Source organism: Physeter macrocephalus, chromosome 10 (genome assembly GCF_002837175.3).
Source record: "Physeter macrocephalus isolate SW-GA chromosome 10, ASM283717v5, whole genome shotgun sequence".
Classification (NCBI taxonomy): domain Eukaryota; kingdom Metazoa; phylum Chordata; class Mammalia; order Artiodactyla; family Physeteridae; genus Physeter; species Physeter macrocephalus.
In genome coordinates, this window is record NC_041223.1 from 38,999,287 (window position 1) to 39,007,977 (window position 8,691).

Genomic DNA, 8,691 nt, shown 5'->3' on the forward strand with positions numbered 1-8,691 from the left:
ATGTAACTGATTAATTGTAACATAGTATAAGACCAAGGCATGGAAGGCTGTTAGATGGGGTCGATCAGAAAACGCCAGATCTAGTGGAGTTCCCAGGCTGTGTAATGGCATAAATATTGGGCTGTGGCCAGTAGGTTAGTCTTGTGTCTGAAAGGTGGATATGTGACTTGCAGTATGGAGTTAAAACAACTGATTCAAAATATAGATTGTAATTATCAATAGCTTCTGGAGGAACAGACAAATCTAGAGATAAGTACTAAAAACAGGAGAACCAAAGACAACGTTCCAGATTTTATACAGTCAATGAATGATATATCAGCAGGACAACATATTTGAACCACTTAACTAAAAACGAAGATTAGATTCTCTGCTGTCTTCTGGACTAATTGATGACTGGCAGACAAGCACTCTCAGATGTGTTCTATAAATCAGTTCTCAAGGCACTGAACTAATGAGAGAGGCTATTACTATGCTAGTTGCTTCTAGACCAAATATTATTATATAAAAAATTAACTTCTGTATCAGTCAGTTTGCTCCAAGAAATAGAATCAATAATACAAAACAAGTAGAAGCAGAACCAACACACACACACACACACACACACACACATATACACACATATACATATAGCGATTTATTTCAAGCATTTGGCTCATATGATTGCAGGGGCTGGAAAGTTCAAAATCTGTAAGGCCAGCTCACAGGCTGGAAACTACAGTCTCGTGACAATTTCTTCTTCCCCAGGGAGATTACAGTTTTGCTCTTATGGTCTTTCAACCAGATTTACTGGTTGTGCTAAGTACAGTAATCCTCAGATTATTGAGGATAATCTTCTTTATTTAAAGTTAACTAATTGCAGATCTTACCCACATTTACAAAATGTCTTTACAGCAACACCTAATTTAGTTTTTAACTGAATAACTGGGTACTATAGCCCAGCCAAGTTAACGTGTAAAGTTAACCATCACAACTTCCTAAAATCAATTGTAAAATTTATAGTTCATAAAATAGATGCATGAAAACCAGTCTGTAAACGATTTCTAAATACACGTAGTGGGCTTTCCTGGTGGCGCAATGGTTGAGAATCTGCCTGCCAATGCAGGGTACACGGGGTCGAGCCCTACCTAGTCTGGGAAGATCCCACATCCCACATGCCGCAGAGCAAATGGGCCCGTGAGCCACAACTACTGCGCCTGCGCGTCTGGAGCCTGTGCTCCGCAGCAAGAGAGGCCGCGACAGTGAGAGGCCCGTGCACCGCGATGACGAGTGGCCCCCGCTTGCTGCAACTAGAGAAAGCCCTCGCTCAGAAACGAAGACCCAACACAGCCAAAAATAAATTAATTTTTTTAAAAAAAACTATTAAATACACGTAGTTTATTGAGGATGTGTGCGAAAGAACTGAGGGGTATATCCTTTTGTAAGGAATATACATGTGAGAGCGGAGCCTTGCATGGGTTTAATCCAGAGGTTTTAAACCAACGACTCACAGAAACTGATAATCGCTAAGCAGTAGCTGGAGAGCACAAGAGATTGCTCTAAGATTTCGCAACAGCATTCTGAGGCATAAATTATTTAATATGACTAAGATATTTATATTACCTTTTTTTTTTTTTTTGAGGTAAAATTTGTAAGTCTATACGTGGGGACGCGGTGTCAGGGCCCTTCGTTGCCCGGGTCGTCCTCGTCGTGCCGGAAGCAGCTGTCGGCCTCCGTCTCGCCGTCCTCCCTCCTAGTCGTAGGCCTGTGCAAGAGCTCTGAGCCCTGGCGGGCACCGGGGCCTCAGTCGTCACGCAGGACTCGGCCAGTCGTGGGCACCTGCACCGCTCCGCCTCTGCCTCGGTCCCCAGGACCTGCTTGCGGGTGACGTCCGCGTGCTCCCGGTCCTGCCTTCGCTCGCTTCCCTCTTCCTGTTTCCTGCGCATCACGGAGGCCTCCACGTTGGCAGGTGAGGCGCTGCGTTGGTGGAGGAGGGAGGTGGAGCTGAGTTGGGTGGTCCTGACGTGCTGGGTGGGGTCCCACCGCGCCGAGGGCAGCTCACCGCTCCGGGCGGGTGGCGGGGAGGTAACAAACTGAGTGACGGAGCATGGAGGTGCACAGTCCCCAGTCTCTAGATGTTGGGGTGCCATAGCTTGGTCAGGAACCGAAAGGCCTGCAGGGAGTAAGGAAGTCGATGGGGCTCTTGAGGCGCACCTGGAAGTAGCCGCCCTCGTCGTAGGTGTTGGGAGGCCCGGAGATGGCCACCTCCCAGTTGTACAGGTCGCCCCCGTCCAGCGGGGTCACCCGGAAGCCCTCCACCGGCTCCTCTTGCAGTCCCTCGAGGTCCAGCAGCAGCAGCGCCTTCTGTGGTCTTGGCCACCAGCGGCCGGGCTCTGGCGGTGGCGGCCGGGCCCGGGGCCGGGGTGCGCGGGGCCGCGGGCCGAGGGCCAGGTCGGCGGGCCGGGAGGGGCCGCATTCCTTCTCCACGCTGCCTGGGGCCCCCGGGAGGCCCACCTGCCTGTGTTACTTTTATAGTAGTTTGCTTCTGTGTTTATAATTCACTCAGTTCTTCAGTAATTTTTGTATACTTTTGTTGTATATTTGTCCAGTGGCACTGACTCTCTTTAGTGTAAACCCATGGAAAATTGTTGAGTAGAGAAAATTTGCCTTTCGTCTGCCTGCCTTCACTCTACTCCTTTGGTTCCTTGTTTGCTCAGATTCCTATTATGTTAATTTTGTTCTCAAGCCTTACAGGTCAGGTTGCCTAGAAGCAAAGCTTGACACAGGGATTCTTACACATGTGTTTATTGTGGGAACGCTCTCAGGAGAAAGTGAGGGAAGCAGGATATGGTGGGGGGGAAAAGAATTGGGTCTGCAGAGTGCCTAGAGTGATATCACTGTGAAGTTTTTAGGGAAAGGTACTATAGATTTAGTCCAGCTAGAGGCAGGCAGAGCAGTCGATTGAAAGTCTTTGACCAAGTTCTACCTCAGGGAGATGGATGGGGCTGGCGTGTAGCCTCCCAGTCAAACTGGCTTCCGTTTGGCTGAGGGAAATTCTCCAGATAGGAGAGCAGGTGTGAGTTGATATTTGCCAACACTCATATAAGCTAGGGAATATGTACTCCTCACCTTAAGGGGTATTTGGGCAGGGTACCAACAGCACTGCTAGCATACATTACAATCTTCTCCCTGCACTGCTAAGATCCACTTGCTGATTACATTAAATTTTTTCTATCCCAGGACCAGGTGGCTTCACTGGTCAAGTCTACCCAACATTTAAAGAAAAATTAACACCAGTCCTTCTCAAACTCTTCCAAAAAAATTGAAGAAGAGGGACCACTTTCAAATTCATTTCTTGAGGCCTGCATTAGCCTGATACCAAAACCAGATAAGAACACTACCAGAAACAAAAGCTGTAGGCTAATGTCCTTGATGAACACAGATGAAAAAATTCTCAACAAAACATTAGCAAACTGAATTTGACAATAAATTAAGATACATACACCATGATAAGTGGTATTCATCCCTTGGATGCAAGGATGGTTCAACAACCACTACATTAATAAAAGAAAAGATAAAAATCATATGATCATCTTAATACATGCAGAAAAAGCATTTGATAAGTAATGCCTGGGACACAAGCATGTGTAAATCTTTTAACTTCTTTCTTCTCATGATCTCATCCAAAGGGGAATTCTTTATTTAATCCCGGTTAGTCTGTCTGTCTCCATGTTGGTCCCATGAATAGACTGTCTTAGTTATTAAGTTAGATATGGCTGTTTAAAAAAAGAGTTAATGGGAATTAATACTCTAGTTTCAACCATTTTCTTATTTAAAGTAGTGATCTCTTGCTACCATCTTAATATTTACTACCAATAAGGTAATTGTTGTTGCTTATTATTTATTACCAAGAAAGACTCAAGCAATACTAACCATGTCCAGTTAAAACCTGGTAACAGGCAGACGTTGCTATACCTTATCTGATCCTGAAATAGGCAAATCTGAATTTATCCAAGCTGCAATATATGGAGTGAATTTGAAGGTACCTTTTTTGAGGAGCAAGGGTCAAATTTAGCTTTGAAGATGCTCTCTTAGCTTCCAAAAGATGACAGTATGTTATGAGTTTTTGGGTAGGGATTCTGTCAATTTCCCCCCTCTTCTTTACACTGTTCAACGGCCTTCTAAAAGCCCACCCAATAAAGCTGGTTATTGTTCTTTTTAATCTTTTGTAATTCCCTCCACCTATGTAGTACCTCCTTCCTTTTGGCTAGCACAGATTTTCTCATTATTTAGTACCATGAATGATAACAGGTCTAGTAAATCAGGTGTGTCACCTGAATAATTTCTTGGCATCCAAGAGCATGGCTACATAAGATGCTTGAAATTGGAGAACTCCCCTTCACAGCTTCTGTCATGGTCAGTTACTAGCATTAAATTGGGTATCTCTTTTTGATCATCATACAACAACCTAAGAATACATATTCCTGTGCTTCAGAGGGAGGGTTCTATTTCTTAGGCAAGGAAAGAGTAGGACTATAAGAGTTATGCCCTCAGAGTAAGTCTGGCAAACTCTCACCTTTACCCACTGAATCAATTTAGTTGATTTGCCATTTTGATGAGACTGCTCACAGATGTTTGCAGATAATTGGGCATCTGTGGTCAACCCAAATAATCCCTTCCATTCATCAATGTCTAGAATTAGTGATAAGACACCCTTATTTAATCTGAGGATCTATGTAGCAGGGATCACCAGCCTCTGCAGAACTTTTCCATAAAGTGTCCTAGCTCTTTAACAAACAGACAACTCTCTGGATGTCCTGGACATCTGGTCATGGCCCTTGACTACTTCTATAGTCTTTTCGATGATCAATGGTCATAAGCAAGTTACTTTGTGAATAAATATATCTGCTCAGGTGATGACAGGAACAAGAAGAAAAGGCATTCCAGTAATTTTAAAAAGGTTTGATTTCTTTCTGTTCCAATTTTCTAGTTGGCCCTTTAGAGATTTAGTTTTCGTAAATGATGCCAATAGCAGCTTGGAATTCTCTGTCTATCCACTTAGCTACTTCCCCTAGGGATAAGTCTATTTCCTCCAAAGACAATTGGTAAGACTTGTCCCCAGAATCTTCTATAAGGGTTTTACCACTTCTTACCAAAGATGTGTAGCAAGAGACCTAGGCCTCAATTTCATACCAAGTTTTCTCCCCTCTTTCTTAACAAAAACATTCTTAACACATAAGTTTGAAAGATAATCTTGCCACTGCTATCAATCTGTGCCATAAGTTGAATTGTCAAAGCTGACATATAAATGAAAAACCTTACCCAGCGCCAAACTTTTCTAATATTTAACAATACAAGCAAGCCACAAGCTGCATGTGGAGAGAGTGAGTTACTCACACGTTGCTCCTTCCTTCTACCAGTTTATTGCTCTGTTCCATCTAAGTCTACTGCCCTTAGGCGGGCACTTCAGATCCAGACCTAAGACAAAGTCTCCCTCTCCCAAATACCCTGTACTTGTAGCTGCCCTCTTACACTCACTTACTGTGTCCAGAGGATTCTAATTGTATTTCGTGGGGATTGGCTACTTTCCTATTAAGTGGCACATATAAATTCCCTGGTTGAAGCAACTCGTTTAGCTAGCATTGCTACAGGTGCTTTGCATCTATTTTCCTTCTTTCTTTGTTAGTTCTTTGGTATACCTAATTCCTAACTCCTTGGAGCTTGTTTGTCAGTGTTGATGGCAGGGAATAGAATCACTCAGTGTTTTTAAGCAGACAGGAATTCAGTACCAGAATTAAGATGCTTACAAAATTGTTCTGGAGTGAGAAGTTAGAGTTGAAGAAATGCTACTGCCACCTCGTGGTCAGGAAAGTGCTGCACCACTGCCAACCTCACAGAGGCATTTCACCCACATCTATTTCAATGGTGTAGATAGACAAGGAAGCTCTTGCACGTGGCATATCTGTTGCATTCTGCTTATTGGCCTGCTCCACTAAATAAGGAAGAATACCCCCACATCCTTCATTTTCTGAACTCTAATGAGTACATCTCAATGGTGGAAGCTAATCTCATCCGGAAAACTAGTTGCAAGGGCATCTGAGAAATGTAGTTTTTAGCCATACAGCCCCTGTGATTTAGGAGGTGGGGGATTAAACAGGATGAGAGTAGAACATTCCACAGAGGTGCCAGATGACAATACCTAACACAGATTTATTCGTTACACTTTCGCAATCTCAGAAGCTATTTCAGTATCCTGAGTCCACACCTGACCTGACACATTCTTTCTGCATTTCCCTCTCATGTCTTTTCAATAAATTCATGTATTTTAAGAAGTGGCAGCTAGCTATTTATAATTTTTAAAATTAATGATAGTAGATTAGTATTTTCACTGCTGGTGAAATATTTGCATTGTTATTGGGGCGTTCTGGAATCCTTAATTTGGACAATGACTCTACTGAGAATTTCAGGTCCCACAGCCAGCCGACATGGCAAATGTATTCATTAGTATGATTTTGGAGCCTCTTCCCTTAGGGCACCCGTAAAACCTGCCCTCTTTGCTCAGTCCCTAGAGCTGGTCCCAATCCATTATAGTGTAATAAAAATTAATTTATTATTTTGTGGTCACGAAATTATAAGCACTACTTTTCTATCCTGAAAATAATAATGTACAAAATAAAAGGAAATTAATTATTCTTTTAATATTTCTGGAAGAGGAGTGGATTATTTATAAAAATGATAATAAAACCATCCATTTCAAAAGTGAGAAAAAAGTTTAAAAATTCTTTGGAGTCAGCCTCCAAAAACCTTTTGTCCTGGCCCCTTCTATGTTTTAGTCAGTAGGAACAATCTCGGAACTGCATCCCTTCCAAACTCCAAACCAATAATTGAGAAAATAGTTTAAAGTTCCATTTTTGGAACTTGCTATTTATATGCTAAGTTTGAACTATAACATGGAATAAAAGTTCTTTGAAAATGTCCCCAACATTGTATATCTCATAATAATTATGTTCTGATTTCCTGTTGTTTCTTCCCTTGCCCATTCTTTCATCCTTCTTCCTCTGACTCTCCTTGTCTAACCTTTTCACTGTAAAGGTTTAAGATGTTTATTTCTTTTCTTCAACGGGTATTTTTTTGTTTAAAGGAGATTTTTCATTGCTCAAATAGTCTTTTTTTTTTCAGTAAATTAAACACTGCTACAAAGCTCATTTTTTTAATAAGAATAGAGCTTTTACTGTAATTGTACAGAATACCATGGTAGGAATGTTATTTAAAGCAAAATATTCAAGATATTGTGACAGGACCAAGAGAGAGACCAAAGAATAAAGTATAATTTTTTTTTTTTTCCTTCTGGGGAATGAGAATTTGGTGTTACTAATGGTACTGATTTTTCACTGAGATATACTATGCACTCTTTTTTAATGAATTCTTGCTAATTAATATCAGACAGTGTAAACCACAGAGGATGTAAAGTGAAAAGTTTTAATCAGCCACTGAAATTTAAAAATCCCATATTTTTAATACAGAAAGTTCCAGGAAGATGAATACCTGTTTGCTTTATTAAATATCCAAAATATGAGTAACATCTAGATGCAAATTTAAACATCCATTATGAACTAGTTGAAAACTGTGCCACTTACCAAACTACAAACAATATAATGAAATGACTCTGGGGTAATGCATTTTTTGGTAATTTCTCCTGAAAAAAACAAATGCCCTCATTTCAATAACAGTATGTTTAAATGTTCAAGGATATTTTAACTTTTTGTTAAGTGGTAAGGTCTAAGTTATTTGTGTAAGACATGGGCCACCATGGCATGTTTATAGAGTATAAAAGAGAGACACAAGAACACAGAGGTCAACGCGAAATGTTTTAAAGGCAACCCCTTCCTTTTCATGCTCATGCCAAGCGCTGTGTGTGACACAAATTGGCTTTTTATTGTTATTATTGTATGTTAAATGAAAAACTGATGCTATAATAGCAATATTAAATACAGTGTTCATTATAAATATAGCTTATCATCCGGAAAGATTTGGATAAAGATTCAATATTTATTTAGTCCCACTTTGTGTCAAGCACTAATCTCTTTTACATGCATTATTTCATTTCTTTCTTTCAACAATCTGAGTGTGCATTGGAAGGAGGGAAAATTATAGCTCATTCCAAAGTGATTTTATGGCATTAGGATTCCAATTAAAAAGAAAAAGTCCGGGGCTTCCCTGGTGGCGCAGTGGTTGCGCGTCCGCCTGCCGATGCAGGAGAACCAGGTTCGCCCGCATACAACAAAAAAAAAAAAAAAAAAAAAAAAAAAAAAAAGAAAAAGTCCGAGAGATATCACAAAAGTAATACTTGTTATCACACCAGAAATTGTTGTCTCATCTAGCAAGAAGCGATAGATTCTGACTGGGCAGATGCTGTTCCCATGCCTCCTAATGGCAGTTATATACTGTGGGCACCATCGAAGTACAAGCTGTGTTTGCTGCCTGGGCACTTTGGATTCTTTGCTCCCAAGGCCCAGAGAAAAGAAGAGTCACCAGCATGGGAAATTGACACTGATCCCAGGTTGAGGTAGGGCTGCTCTTACAAATGGGAGTCAGCCCCACTGTAACTGCGAATGGACAAGTGCAGCAACACCAGACCAAGAGGGTAATTGTCAAGAGCTTACAAATGAAGGTTTAGGTCATACCATCATGTATACAACACCATTAACTGGCAAG

At 41.3% G+C, this 8,691-nt stretch overlaps 1 pseudogene; it reads right to left on the minus strand.

Annotated features, from left to right (window-relative positions):
* Positions 1-1,653: 1,653 nt before the first annotated feature.
* On the minus strand, positions 1,654-2,452 carry LOC102991700 (ubiquitin-conjugating enzyme E2 R1-like; annotated as a pseudogene).
* Between the last annotated feature and the right edge of the window lie 6,239 nt (positions 2,453-8,691).